The sequence below is a fragment of the Gymnogyps californianus genome, chromosome 2 (assembly GCF_018139145.2).
Source record: "Gymnogyps californianus isolate 813 chromosome 2, ASM1813914v2, whole genome shotgun sequence".
In the NCBI taxonomy this organism is placed as follows: Eukaryota; Metazoa; Chordata; class Aves; order Accipitriformes; family Cathartidae; genus Gymnogyps; species Gymnogyps californianus.
In genome coordinates, this window is record NC_059472.1 from 79,514,775 (window position 1) to 79,529,787 (window position 15,013).

Here is a 15,013-nt window from a genome sequence, read left to right on the forward strand (position 1 = left end):
ACTTTGCGATCCTGGTTTCTGGCTCAGCTGCTGCCATTGCCAGATGGAGTAAGTGCCTGCTCTGAGTCACCTATCCTGCAAGAGTTATGCACACACTGAAGGGCCAATACTCAAGAGCACTGCTCTTTCCAGCAAGATTAGTGTGTGAACAGCTCACCTTGGATGCTTTCTCCTGGGTTCCCATTGCAATCTAATCTAGGCTGTGCCGCAGGACTGGTAATAAAGAAAGCTCATGTCATCCTAACTTTCAAATTAGTACCACTGCTTCTGAAAGTACTTCCATCAATTTTGTAATAATGACGTGCTTTTTATAATGCCTTTTAGCTGATGGTGTTTAGGCATTTTCTGCACATTAATTGTCCCTGACAACAACAAAGACACGTGTGATTATTCATTCACAGTTATGGAAATCAAGGCAAGACAGGCCAATGACCACCTCAAGAAGCCATCTAAGACTTAATGGTTTTCCTCCTCAGGAATGACTGAACAAACTTAGGGAACAAATTAACTCTTCCAACTTCTAGATGTGATTTTGTTGTGCTTGCTTTCTAAACTATTTAATTCTCTTACTTTGTTTACTTCAGTGGCAACTCTACAACAAATCTCTAGCCACAGGGCTCCTAATTGCAGCATCTTATTAATACTGCCAGGCTAATAGTTACTGATCTCTTAAGTTTTAAGTAGATTTTAGAATAAAAAGGGTAACGAAAGAGACAACATTTGATTTCCATAAGAATGTGGAAATGGTTACAACAAAGCTAATCTGACTCTTATTCAATTTTTGTCTTGTTTGAAGCTTGAACTAAAGGTGCAATTCTTTCTTCTTTTTTTAATAACTTTGCCTCAGCTTTGAAGTTTTCGTAAGCTGAGGATAGCTTATCAGGAAAGTCCCAGTGAATGAAAGATGCTTAAATAGGGCTACAAGTGAATGAGATGAATTTCAGTCTCCCTAGGAAGAGGCTGAGCTCTTCAGTATAAGGCATATACATATTCGATCCCAAGGCAGAAGAATGGATTTAACTACAGTGGATAATGCACAAAAATCCATCCTCAGAACCCCTGTCTCAAAGGCTTTGCTCGTGATGTACTTGGTATCCGGGACTGTTAGTGGCTCACAAGAGAGAAGGAGACATGCCCTTTTCTTTGGGGCTTGATTTAGACATTGCATTACAGTATTGTACAACAGAGGATAACACCTTTAACTGCTGAACATTTAATACCTATATAGGGAAATCATACAGGCTGGCTTGCCAGCCTATTTGATATCATCGTATTCCAAAGGAGCCTGCTTTTGACCGGCTGAGGAATGTAGCTTATCTGTTTTGTTATTCAAATTTTCTAGTAAAGACACGAAGGAATTACCAAAACTGTTTTTTTTTTTAGGGGGGGAGGAAGGGGGAGGTAGGGTTTGTAGTAATGTAACAGTTTACAATGGTGCAATAATACTATGGTAGGCCTCACGGTGGCTGGATTCTAACAAAATAAAACAACTTTGAGGGTGTGGGCAGACATCCAGTATGCAAGTGTGAAAATTTATCAGATAATGACCACATTTTGAGCCTCACAAGCACTACTGGGCCAAGTCAGAGTTTTCCACCCCTCAGGTCGGCTGCTCACGTTACTTGTTTGAGTTCATTCTGTTTAACAAAAGTTTGTCTGTAAAAGGAAAGAGTAATTTTTTGCTCACTCAGCTCATTTTGACCAATAAGTCAGGCAGTGCTGACTCACACAAGTGGTTTGACTGTAGACGTGATGTGTTAATGAGAGGCCAGAGGGAGCCTAGGAGCAGAAATATCTTCTGCCACTGACTGCCTCAGGGTGAGTTATCATGTCTTACATGAGGGAACCATAATTTCCTAAACATGCTAACTCAGTCAACTGAGAACCTATAATTTTAGAATGAAAATAGATTTTCCACTATTAAAAAGGGGAATTGTTTTATATAATACGTTTAACATGAATTTATTTCTATTAAATACACTTAGTGGGGAAAGTGCAACATTTTCAAAGGACCAAAGTGACTGTTATGGTTTAACCCCAGCCAGCAACTAAGCACCATGCAGCAGCTTCTTAACTGGCCTCCAACACCATTTTTCAGAATAAACTATTAGTCCCTTTAAAACAGTCTGCTTAGAGCCTATGTCATAACTGAAAATAGAAATTCAGTTCTTAATTCACCATCAAGCACCTAAAAATTTTACCCGGATGTTATTAACATGGTAAAAACCAGCTGTACTTTCACCTTCCCTGCTCTCATACTTAACTAATTGATTTAAAGTAGACCTCACCATTGTTTGACATTGTCATGATGATTAGCACCCATGCAGCCTACTCACTCTACCTTAATAACGCTGCTTTGTTACTCTGAGTTGAATCCTGCTTCTCAGGAATTTGATGGAAAAATTCCTTTTAGCTTCATGAGAATAAGATTAAGCTGACTGCTACAAGATTTTATTCTGGTTGTTGCAATTGTATGTCATAATATGTGTTTTATAAATGAATGGAGTACCTTTCTATACGCATGTGTACTCCCCAACACAGCTTCCCTTCTTCTTTGGTGCAGGTAAAAGGTCGGATTAAAACCTACCTACATACATACAAACACACACATATATATTTTGTGTGTATATATTCATATATATAAAGATTAAGTTAAAGACACTCTATGTCAATTTAATATGGGGATAATTTTGCAGATAATATACAAAGGTGAAGTTGAAGAAAGTTACAATAAAGAGGAGCATGAAAATGCCTTTGGACATAAGAGTGTTTGCGATTACATTTCTTACAATGACCAATTTTTCCCACGTATCTGCAATAATTTAAAATTCATGTTATTGCTATATAATTGAATTATATATCAGATCAGAATCTACTAGTCTACATGTGATTACTAAGATTAGTTTAATAATAGGCATCAGTACTGAGCACTGGGGAAACTACATTTCTTTCCACTGATTTTTAAGTAACCAATTCCAAAGACAAAGTTAGAGACATTCCACAGTATTTCCCTTCTAAAACCTGCAAGTACAATGCCTTACTAAAAACATAACATTTTGAGCTATTACTAGAATTCCCTCTCTGGTAAATAAAGCAAACTTCTGTGTCTAAGTGAATTTAGTGGCAATTATCCTATTATGGCCTTGATTCCACAATAAGATGATTTGACCCTGGTCCTTATACATTGTCACATGAAATTGTGGTTTAAAATTTGGTGAAGTAACTTAAGTATATGCAATGATGTCACTGAGGTTAAACACATTTAAATCATGTTTATCCACTCCTAATTTAGGAATTACAGAGTTTACTCTGCATGGCTTGAAATAACAAACATGTCAGCTTACCCACTTCTTACTCACTATAGCATCCTTACTGAGATTTTGACCAGGTAAGTGGATGATATGGTGGGTGGAAAACTGGCTGGACTGCTGGGCTCAAAAGGTGGTGATCGCCTGTACGAAATTCAACTGGCAGATGGTTACTAGTGGTGTCCCACAGGTGGTGATACTGGGGGCAATACTGTTTAACATCTTCATTAACAACCTGAATGACAGGATAGAAAGCATTCTCGGAAAGACTGTGGACAATATGATGTTGGGAGGAGTAGTCAATATACCTGGAGGGCAGGACTGCTATTCAGATGGACAGCTGGACAGGAACCTCAAAGTTCAACAAAGGCAAATGTAAAGTCCTGCACTCAAGATGTAATAACCCCCTGCACCAGCACAGGCTGGGGGTCAACTAGTTGGAAAGCAGGTTTTCAAAAAACCTCCAAAACCTAGGGGTGCTGGTGGACAAGTTGAGCATAAGTCCACAATGTGCCCTTGCAGCAAAGAAGGCCAACTACATCCCTGGCTGTATTAGATAGAGTCTAGCCAACCAATCACAGAAATGATTCCTCCTCTAGACTCAAATGATTCTGCCTCTAGACTGCATCTAGAGTATCGCATCCAGTTTTGGTCTCCCCAGTACAAGAAAGACGCTGCAATATTGGAACAAGTCCAGTGGAGCACCACAAAGACAGTTGGGGGGCTGGAACACATGGCATACAAGAACTGCATTTTCTGGGCCTTAAGAGGAGGTTAAGGAGAGATCTTACTGTTGTCTGCAACTACTTAATGGGATGGTGTAGAGAAGATGGAGTCAGGCTCATCTTAGAGTTCCACAGTCTAAGAAAAAGAAGCAAAAGACACAAGTTGGAACACAGGAGATTCCAACTGATAAAAGGAAGAGGATTTTTACTATGAGGGTGGTCAAACAACGCAACAGGTTGCTCAGGGAGGTTGAGGAATCTCCATCCCTTCATCAACTGGACAAGGTCCTGAGCAACCTGCTCTTACTGGACCTCCCTTCAGCAGGAGGTTGGACTAGCTGACCTCTAGAGGTCCCTTCCAAACCCAAAGGATTCAGTAAGATCAAATTTTGTCTTTTGTTGCACTGGCAGACTGAAGCCTTCCCTACAAACTGAGAAAGTGAGTTTATTTTTTAAATGCATTTTCTTAAGTTACCCAGTTAACTTTATTTTCCAGGCTTACATGGACTAAAAGGAGGTAAACTGGCACAAGATCATCTAGTACCCACAGGTATCCCAGACTGTTAGCAATTACTCAACAGTTAAGACTGCCCACAAAGGCAAGTAACTTTTGAATTTTATTGGTGATTCCTTCCCTGCACATTCATCAGGGTTTATAAAGCACCAGCAACGAGGCAGATTTTATTTCCATTTCTCTCTGTAGGGCAGGGCTCCACAATCTACTGAAAATTCTCAAAACGATCTCTTTGGAGGTGGTTCTCTGATTAAGTTTGTTCGAAATCTTCATTCTGGAGTACAGGAGGGATCACATCTAAAAGATTCAATTATCTAGTTTCTTTTAAAAAAAGAAATGCCTTCAATTTTAAGTTTTAACAAAGTGCTGTATTCTTTTGTCTTAACCTGATCTTTCAATTTGCACTACGCATATTACATTTCTAAACAAAAAGCATGGGTTTAAGCAGTGATGCATAAAAATGCTTTCTTAGATCAATTCCCGAAGTCTGATCTATCATTATAAAGTATTATACATTATACATATATAAAATTGCTAACTGTAGGGGGTAGTCATTTTATCTTTTTCATGTTTGCACAATCTTTTGCATAACGCAGCCACAAGAGGAAGCAAAAGGAAAATGAAAAACATAATAACACTAAAGATTGTATCAGTAATTCCAGATTTCAAATAAATTCATAGAGATGCCATGGAGAGATCAATGGGGCTTTGAAGCTGATTCTACGGGTTCTCTAGGCTTTCCTTGGGAGGAAAACTACATTTCTTTATTTTTGTTTAATTGAGCCCATCGAGATATTAAATCAGAATCACAGTCTTACCTTATGGAATTATGATAATAAGGCCCCTAGCAAATTGATTATTTCCTCACTTATCTGAGATGGTGAGAATTTGTTGCCCTTTTAATATTTTGTAACTGCCTATTACAAAACTGCTGCTATTCAATCCCAGCAGTTATAAGCATGAAACAGCAGATTTGGACTTTTTAAAAAATTGCTTGGTAAGTAGGGGTGCAAGCTGATTTAGTCTGAGACCTATTCAACTAGTATCCAAAAGAACCCCAGAAATGAGCGGAAAGCTAACACATAGTAACAGTGCTTCCAGCCAGTCCCAGACAGTGCCTTTTTAGAGATACTAAGTGCACATAAAGGTACAATATTCATGAGGACATGCAAGAATTCATTTGTAAAGGCTGCAGCAAAAGACCGTTATTCTGCTTTCTGTAATCAAAAGGATATTTGAAGTTTTAATAATGTTATCTGAAACAAGAGCCTTTAACACTAAAACCCATAATAAATGATGGAAACAACTAGTGTATGTCTTAGTTCTTACAAGCAAGCAAATCCTACATCAAAGTACTTCATGAAGAAGAATTATTCTGTAAGAAAACATCAGCATCTGAAGATGCCATGCAGAAACGAACAAGTACGAGACTGAGTTCCCTTTTTATAACTGTCAAAGAATAAACTAACCCTAGGATCACCCGTATTTTGGCACAGAATGCATATAACCCAACAAAGAAATGCAATCACCTTCTGCGTATACTGGGGCAACTGTTAACAACCATTAATGTTGTGTAAGCACCTAATGGTCAGGAATGTAAAGAAAAACTAAATTCAATTTAACTGCATTGAGATTTAGTTAGAATGCCAGTTGTAAGAATCCAGACATCCGTACTGTTTCCTAACCTTGCATTCTTTGAACACCGACTCTCTGATACCTTTTACCTTTGTCATATTTTTATCCTGGGAAAATGAGACATTTTACGGTGCAAATATTTGTCTAATGGATGATAACAAACATCTGTGTTGCATATCCACAGGTATTTTACTTCTGTGTTAGGCTACACCATGTCAGCATAGTCCTCCTGTGCAGGGGCATAGAAATCTTTTAGGTCCCTGCAATCTTGAGTTTTCTACCAGTGTGACCTTTGTGAAGGGTGTTTGGGTTTTCTCCTTAACATCCTTCCTTTTTAAGCAACCACCACTCTGAAACATGTAGAAGACAAGTTTGGGGACACTGAAATAGAAGTCTGAGTATGTCTCAAAAGCCACATGTGGGGAGAGGGACATTGTGTACCACCACTTCACCTGTCAACTCAGGAACTAGGATTGCAAGAGATTTTACAAGAACAACTGCACTAATTTAGAGAGTGCAATGACGTAGATGCACAGAGAAAATTACTATGACTGGAAGCAATCTATAGATAGCTTAAATTTAATCAACACACATTAATCCCCCCTTTTTTTTTAATTTTTCCATTTCTCAGCTCTACCTCCAACATCCTTTGCAACTACAGTGCCCCAGCCCCATTCCCAGGGTCTTCACATGTGAGGAGAAAAGGATGTTACTTTCCTCTATCAAATGCTAATTCACCTGACATGTTCTACTCTCTTTCACTGACATGTGTCATGAATAGGATAGGAGTTCTAGTTTCTTCAAAGAAAAATGCTTTTAGTAAAAAATGCCATATATGTAATTTCTATAATTTGAAAATTGCTTAAGTTGATAAGGATTTCAGGAGAAAAGGTTATTTTGCATCTTAGACAGAATAAAACTAGCTCACCGTTCCATGAATTGAAGCTGATACAGAACAGGCTGGAAACATCTGGTTTGATACACTTATCTGTTAATGTAAGGCTGTCACAAAACTTGGATTTTCAAAACCGCTTTGCAGATTCAGGATAATTCCTCATGGATTTAAAAGTACTTTTAAAATTACTTTGGCAGTTTGTGACATTTGCATTTCTACCTTTGTATGTTTTATGGAATATGTGACTGAATTGTATGCACTTTTTAGATCAGAACTCCGAATTTTCAAAAGATAAGTAGCACTTCTGAGGATAAACATACTGAGAAACACGGATGAAAATTAATATTGAATTGTTTGAAATGTCAATCTTCTGAGTGAGAAAAGTAGATACAGTTACAGTTTAACTGCTTTCTACCTTGTGCAGAAGAACAGAATCAAACAGGAATTGTTTATCTCAAACAAAAGGTAAGGTGCGGGTTGGGGCACTTTCTCATGTGTGAAATGCACATCAATGAAGTGAAAAGACACATCCACTGGCTGCTTGCTGTTTTTTGGTGGTGTTGTTTTTGGCAGTCACACTGAATCTAGGTTTTCCTGGGCCATCTCCACAAGATTTTGCAACTTTTATGACTTGCACTCAGCATTTAATCTTAAGTAATACTGAATGTGAATACAAACTTATAAAACCGGTAATAAAGGCTTTAAGGCTTATAAACCTTAAAACATTATATGGCATCATTTAAAATTACCGCTATCATCTAGATAGGCTGTCATGGTGCAATACTGAAGATGATTCTTTTGAGACTCTGGCATTTAAAATAGAAATACAGGCATTTTCCAGGCATTTCCCACCAGGTTACTACGAGGAAAAGCTGACCTAGGGCTGGGTTATGGTTAGTATTTGTGAGGCATCTTGATCTTATTTTATGGAGATGAAATACTGTGTGATTCTTTGACTTGGCATTACAATGAAAAACAGATCTGTGAAAGTGGTATTCTTTGTTATCCTAGATCTGAGTCCGTATACAGTTATTTCTGTTGTTTTGAGTGACAATGAAAAATCGTAGTGCTTTTTCACTAATTGCCCTTGCAAAGTCTGCTGAGCTAATTAAAGGGGAGCAGGACAGTACTTATTCTGCATTATCAGAACAACTTCTGATGGGATACTACTTGCTTATATTCAGTCACCCAAAAGTTAGCCGTTGAGTCTCTGGCTACTTCTCTAGGTTCTCACACAGGACCCATTCCACTGCAAGATCGAAGACTTTAGGTGATAGAGGTAAGTGGGATGAACACCTAGAGGTGCCATTTTTTCTCTACTGTCCACAGCAGAAGCCTACCCGACTAGCTGAAACACCAGTTTTTTTCAATGGTTCACAGTAGAGAAAAATTCCTCCAAATCCAGACAGCCATACTTAGGCAATAGGGAAGTTCAGATGTAAATAGTCTTGAAAATGCTTGATCTTGATTTTGATACTAAAAACGAGAAGTCAGTTTTACCAATCCTGTTTTTCCCCCTAAATCCCTTCACTTGAGAATGTTATTTAATAAGAAATGACTGAGGAAGGAAACCTTTCTTAACCTCTATAACTACCAGGTCTGCTTGTCAGAAATATATTTGAGGTAAACTGGAGCAAAAGGCAATGCAGAAATGGCACAGGAAAAGTAAAAAATCTCCTTGACACAAGGCTTTTAGACTGTAATGAAAAAAATATTTAACATTTAAAATTTTATCAGTTTAAATTCTCAGCTAACTTATGTATACAACACTAGAAGCCAGGGAGTCTGGATTTTGCCATATAGGTGTTATAAAACATCAAGCTTAATTATGCATTTACCACCTTAAATAACATCTTTCTCTTCATTGCTATAGAGTAAGGAGCACCAGCTATTAATGCATGACCATATCTTCAATTTCCTAAATCAACTTGTTGATGACAGCCTCTTCTTATTCAGGTATCTGTTTATTGTAATATAGGTTTTGCACAGCTCAACTATTAAACATAACAAATGAAGTGCAATAAAAACTGACACAAATTAAACAAATTGCAGCATATAGTCTGCCTTCACCTTCTGAACAAATGTCTATGATTCCTGATGAATGCTTTCTGGCATCTTGTGCATTGCGAATTTATGTCAATTTAACATTTCAGTGACTAAGACACTTTATAAGCCAATTAAAAATTAAATAAAAAAATTCATCATCTCTCTTTCAGATCCTTGCAGATGTATGTGTGAGAAATTCAGAAGTGCTCACATTTAAAAAGGAGAGAAAACTGCATGTAGACACTCCAAGTGGGATGAAAGCTGCATATTTGATTTAATCATCTCCCAACCCATCCCCATATTCTCTATCAATGTACGTTACTAGGACTTAGAATTTCTTATAGCTGCTGTTCCTGTAACTACAAAACTGAACACTGTTTTCACTTGGATTTATTACTAATACTTAAACAAAGTTACAGTCTTAAAATGCGGCCATGTTCTAAGATAGGAGAACCCCATGTAGTTAGTTATGCTCCAGAAGAGTCACGTTCTGCTGTGAGAATGCAAATGCTTGTTTCTGATATGTTTTCAGCCTAACAGCTGAAAGCAAATCTTTCCAAATGTGAATCAATATCACACTCTGAAATAACATACCTGACCCTGCTTTGAGTGCAAGGCTGGGCAAGATGACCTCCTGAGGTTTCTTCCAACCTGAATTATTCTGTAAGTCTAACAATTCATTAGAGTTGTGAACTCCTGATATATATTTCAATCAAACTTTCTCAAGATTAGCAATAAAACTTTGAAACAAACACGAGTTATTTCAGGCACCCGAATAGATCCCCATTGCTCATGAGATGGCAAGGCATACACTCAGTGGCAATTTAGACATTCCCTAGAATTTTTTCATCACTCAACAATGGTGAGACAGTAATACAGGGTGAGATCCATTTTATCGCATGTTAGATAAAATAAATAAACTTTCTGGGAGTCTCTCTCTCAGTCAACTATAAGGGAGTCTAATACAGGTATCTTATATTGGACAATGAACTTTTAGACCCCTAGCAAGATTAAGCAGGCTCCAACACACATTAAGTAACAATTTAATTGATATGCTATCCTTGAATTTTGTGTACATCTTATAACTGCATTACCAACAGATGAGTAGCGAACTGAGAATAATTCAGTACTGACACCTTGTAGCCCCCAACTCAGGAACAATTCTTAAAAAATGACCTCTGCTACAGGCCTTGTTTCAGGACTTGATTCAAAACCTTGTGAAGGTGGCAGAAATTGTACCACTAACTTCACTTATCTGAATCATGCTTTTACAGGGATAGCCACAAAAAGGATGTCTTAAGTATTGCAACACTTCAATTTATCCCATCAAACTCCCTAGAATCTAGAGCCCCGAATAGACACATGGATTCTCTACAGATTTTAAGGGAAGACATACATAAGGACATATCTTCTACACAGGACAAGAAGTCAACAAAAACCTTTAAGTGGAATAGTCCTCCTTCTTTTTCAGGGGTGAGTGATCAAAATACTTCCAGTCTCTAAAAACATCTTTTATTAACCACAAAAATACAGGCCAAGAGGCCAAGAGAAAGAATGGTGTTCTTGAATTACTAGTACAGTACTTCTCTCAATCAACATTGACCCAGAATAGCATTAGAAACCACTGTCAGGATAAGCGAAAACTGATAGAAAGACCTGAAGCACAAAACTGTGTACTGAAATTTTATAAAATTTACCTCCAGCTCTGCATTCACTCCAAAGCCCCATACCCTGTGGACTTATCACTAAACAGTATGAAACACAATACTAATACAAGTTCCAAATTGTACTTCAAGGGGGCAAATCCTATATTGTACATATTCTGCTGTACATGAATAGTGTCAAATTTCTCATCTAGGGTAGCTTGAAAAATCAGCTTAACTCTTATGAAAGACCACCTACTGCACTTTAAAATGCCACAATAATTGTCAGTTAAAATCAAAGGTAAATGCCATGCATATACAAGAGCAATGCAAATGCAAATTTTGGGGACAGAGATTCATCCTTTAAAAATTTCACTGACAGGGACAGTCTGTACCGGCTTGTGTAGGTAGAATAACAAGTCACAACATTTTCAATTAACTGTACACTTCATATTCTCTTTTGTTAAAGAGGTCGTGGATGGCAGCAGATAGGAAAACTGCCAGCTGTTTTTCAGATAAAAGAAAGATGAAGCTGGCTCGTTCCCCAGGATCGAGTGGGGAATCTCGGTTCGGAAAGCCTTCTCACATGCAGAGTGGGGAGAGGGAATAGCAAGAAGGGAGGCTGCTGCACCGGTGCTGGCTGGGAGACTCTAGGGAGGAAAAGAGAGTTTGTCTAAAGTAGGACACAGGTCTACAGTGCAGGCTCAGATGATCCACAGAAAGTTTCCTAGAAGCCCAGAGGACTGTGTGGAAGGTGTTTGAATCAGAAAGCCACTAAAGGTTGCTGGAGCAGACTGCAAGGAAACAATTCATCCTGCAAAGATGCTGTTTACAGGAGTCAGATTTATTTTTAAGCCTTTCTGCGCCGCCCAGCTGATCCAAGTTTCCTCTACTTAAAGAAAAAACCATATTCTAAGTTAGCAATTTTTTGACATCATTCCAACAAAGTGTGGCTTTAGAGAATAAAAGTCTGTAGGCGCGCTCACTGTAGGAAAGACGGTGGGACAGCTCCGGCGCAAGGCGCTGGCCTGACTGGCATCCTGCTGTGGCACTGCCAGAAGCAGCAGGTCTGCAGGTAATCCTCAAGTTAAAAACGACATTCCTGGGGGAGGGAGAATAATGCCATACCCTCAAATTAAGGCACCTATATAGCGCTGAGGGACACAGAAGGGTGGGTTTGTTATTCTACTTCCCCCTCCTCCTCCTTTTTTTTGAAAGAGAGAGGGAAAGACAAAGGAAGAAGGAAGGAACATGAGGATGACATAAGCGCATAGAGGTCATCAACAAAGCTCTTGGAGGACCTGTGGGACAAAAGTGACTTTCTTCTATCTAAGTGAACGATCAAAAGCAAAAAAATGCGATTTTTGGCCAACTCAGAGGCATCTAGTGGGGCTGGGGGGAGAAGTTAATGGCCCTGTGGAGAAGCTTAGCAGAGACAGAACCTGCTTTGAGGAAGGAAAACAAGCCTTCCAAAATGCTTACAGAGCACATGAAAAGAAGCAGGAAGATGCTGGGGTACCAGAGGGACACAGGGGTGCTGTGCAGCCTAGACTGCTGAAACCTAAGAAGAACAAAACAGGCAATATCAGTAGTGGGTCTTTTCAAGACCCACAGCACCACCTCCCTCAGCTGTGGTACTGCTGGGAGAGAGAAAAGGCTGATAAACCTTCCCATGGGGTGCGCTCTTGGGAAGCAACATAGAGTGGGTACTATTTCATGCAGACGAGGGTCCTGAAAGGCAAGTGGAAAATGAATGTGGTCTGACTGTGATCAGGAACGCACCTGGGCAGTATGCCCAAGGAGGGAAAACTGGGTATTAGATTACCTAGTGCCAGTACTAAGTAGGCCAGGTTTACCATGTCTTTGTCCGAGTACAGTTTAATTTTGGGAAGGAGAAAGATGAGTACGCCCACTGTCTCAGCCTAGAGAGACGTGGCACAATGCAAAAGTGATGGAGAAGGAGAAAAAAGAGGGTCCTTTTAAGGACATGGAACATGCCTGAAATGAAACCCAGGAACAAGACCTCACTATAAATAAAGAAAATGCTGTTATGGGGATGGCTCAGATAAATTACAAGAGAAGCCTGGCACTGACCTTTAGCAATGTAACAACACACTTGATAGATCTGTGTGAAAAACCAAACAGATTTGTCAATTCAATGAAGTCTAGAAAGAAACTTCTGGACATTGAAAAAAAGGGTCTTTTTGTTTGTTTTGTAGTTCGGTACAGGTGAGTCCGGATTTTAGCAAGCTTTCTGATATATTTGCCAGGTGCCTCCATACTGATTTATGGGCTGCTTGGCAGTAGCAAAAAGAATTATTTCATTCTCTGGCGGAATTCAGTAAAAATTTGTCAGCTGGGAATGGAACCACAGCACCACTGAAAAGAAAGCTTTATAGATGCATTAAAAAACCCCAACCAACTCAATTCTACTTATGTCATTTTACTATATATACAGTTGGAAAATTCACCTTTAAAAAAGGTTATCTTAACGGGGAAATTCCAGTTCATGAGGTAGAATTTGTCACCACAAGAATGTGATGCACAAACAAAAAGTGCAAAGAGGAAAGATAAACAGGATGTCGATTCTGCTTAGGCAGAAAGATGCTTGAGTGACTAACCTGAAGAAGCCCCTTCCGAGTCATGCTTTCCATAACAACAGTTAAGGCATTGTAGAATATGTGGAACTGTAACATTCACAAAAATGGACCACCTACAACATGAGCTGAAATCCTTGACCTCTCCAGGTGTTTAGCACTTCTGAAAATCAGCTCTATGATACGCCCTATTTGCTAAAAAATATTCAAGAACGAGAACTACTGACCATTATTACTGTTTCTTTGAAGTTCAATGATGAAAGCCAAAGAAATGAACATATAAAGATCACAGCTGAAATGGTTCAGGAATTATAGTCATAACTTCCCTGTCATATTGGCATGTTTGGACTTTTTTGAAACTGCAGCAAATTTGTATTGCAGTTATGAAGTTCAATTCCCCAGAATCACCCCATGAATAACTTAAATCTGAGCAGCACTGTACAGCTATTACAAGTTGGCTACATAAATAAATTCATTAGGTAATTACTTTCAACAGACTTTTTCCACCTTTTTAGAATTCATCTTTGTTTATATCACATGTTCTTCAAGAATTTAAAATATTAAAATGTTGAGGTTGTGCAAGCTTATTATCCATAATTTACCCAGTATTTTGAATGGCACTTCATATTAAGACAGGTCAATTTCCCATGTATAGCCTTACTTTCCTAAATGAAATTTGCAGATTTGGGAAAGAAATAAAACTTTCAACCAAAAAATAATAATCAGAGCACAGAAAAGGCAACCATATATAGTCTAATTCATGGCATTACAAACCATGTTTATACTCTGTAAATTCAACTGTAAAGAGTTTTTTGTGATGTCAATAAGTAGGGATAGAGATTATAGAAGATAACTCAGTATGAATGTGGTTTGTGAACCCTGTAGAGGAAGTCCCACAAATAAAGGCATAAGATGTTAAATAATAGAGACTATGACATGCTATAGACTGAATGTGGAGGTAGGATCATGAGAGAAAAAAAAAAGGTCTGTTATTAATCCAGATTAGATGGCCTGATACACTTGCTTCAACAGTAATTTCTACTTTAAAACTCCTAGAAAACAATAAAAAACCACTAAGAACACACATGCAGCATCCTGCTTCCTGAAAGCTGAACACAATACATAGAACAAATCTAATTTCATGCCAATTTTATCAACTATAACACGAGCAAAAGCTGACCAGGCAGGCTGGTCTTTCAGGTAAGGCATCAGTCTTGAGTTCAAGCCCTGGGCAATCACAGCAGGTTTACACTATTCACCAACCTCTACCTTTAATTTGCTTTACAACGTTTTGTCAGTGAAGTCTCTTTAGTTCATACAATACGTGAGAAGAGTGATTGCCTTGTTTTAACAACTTGCAGAGCATTGCTGTAATGAAGCACTAACCCTGAAATAGCATTGGATACAAATAATAAAACATTATGACCAAAGCATCTATTTGTGGAATTCTGTAATTAAAAGCAGAGGAGGAGAAGTATGCTGTAATGATAACAAATTAACAAGTTAGCAAAAATGAATTAAAAATATGCTCTTAATGTACAGAAGAAGTAGAAATAATTTTGTCATGACTGTTGAAATAGTTCAAAATCAAGGAAGTGATTATTTTTCAAAGACAGAACATGAAAATAAACGTTCAATGATCCACAGTGT

General features: G+C 38.3%; 1 protein-coding gene across 2 annotated transcripts in view; it reads right to left on the reverse strand.

The window, feature by feature from the left end:
• CTNND2 (catenin delta 2) overlaps positions 1-15,013 on the reverse strand; it is a 700,253-nt gene that overhangs the window by 65,642 nt on the left and 619,598 nt on the right. The gene's annotated exons all lie outside the window — the stretch shown is intronic.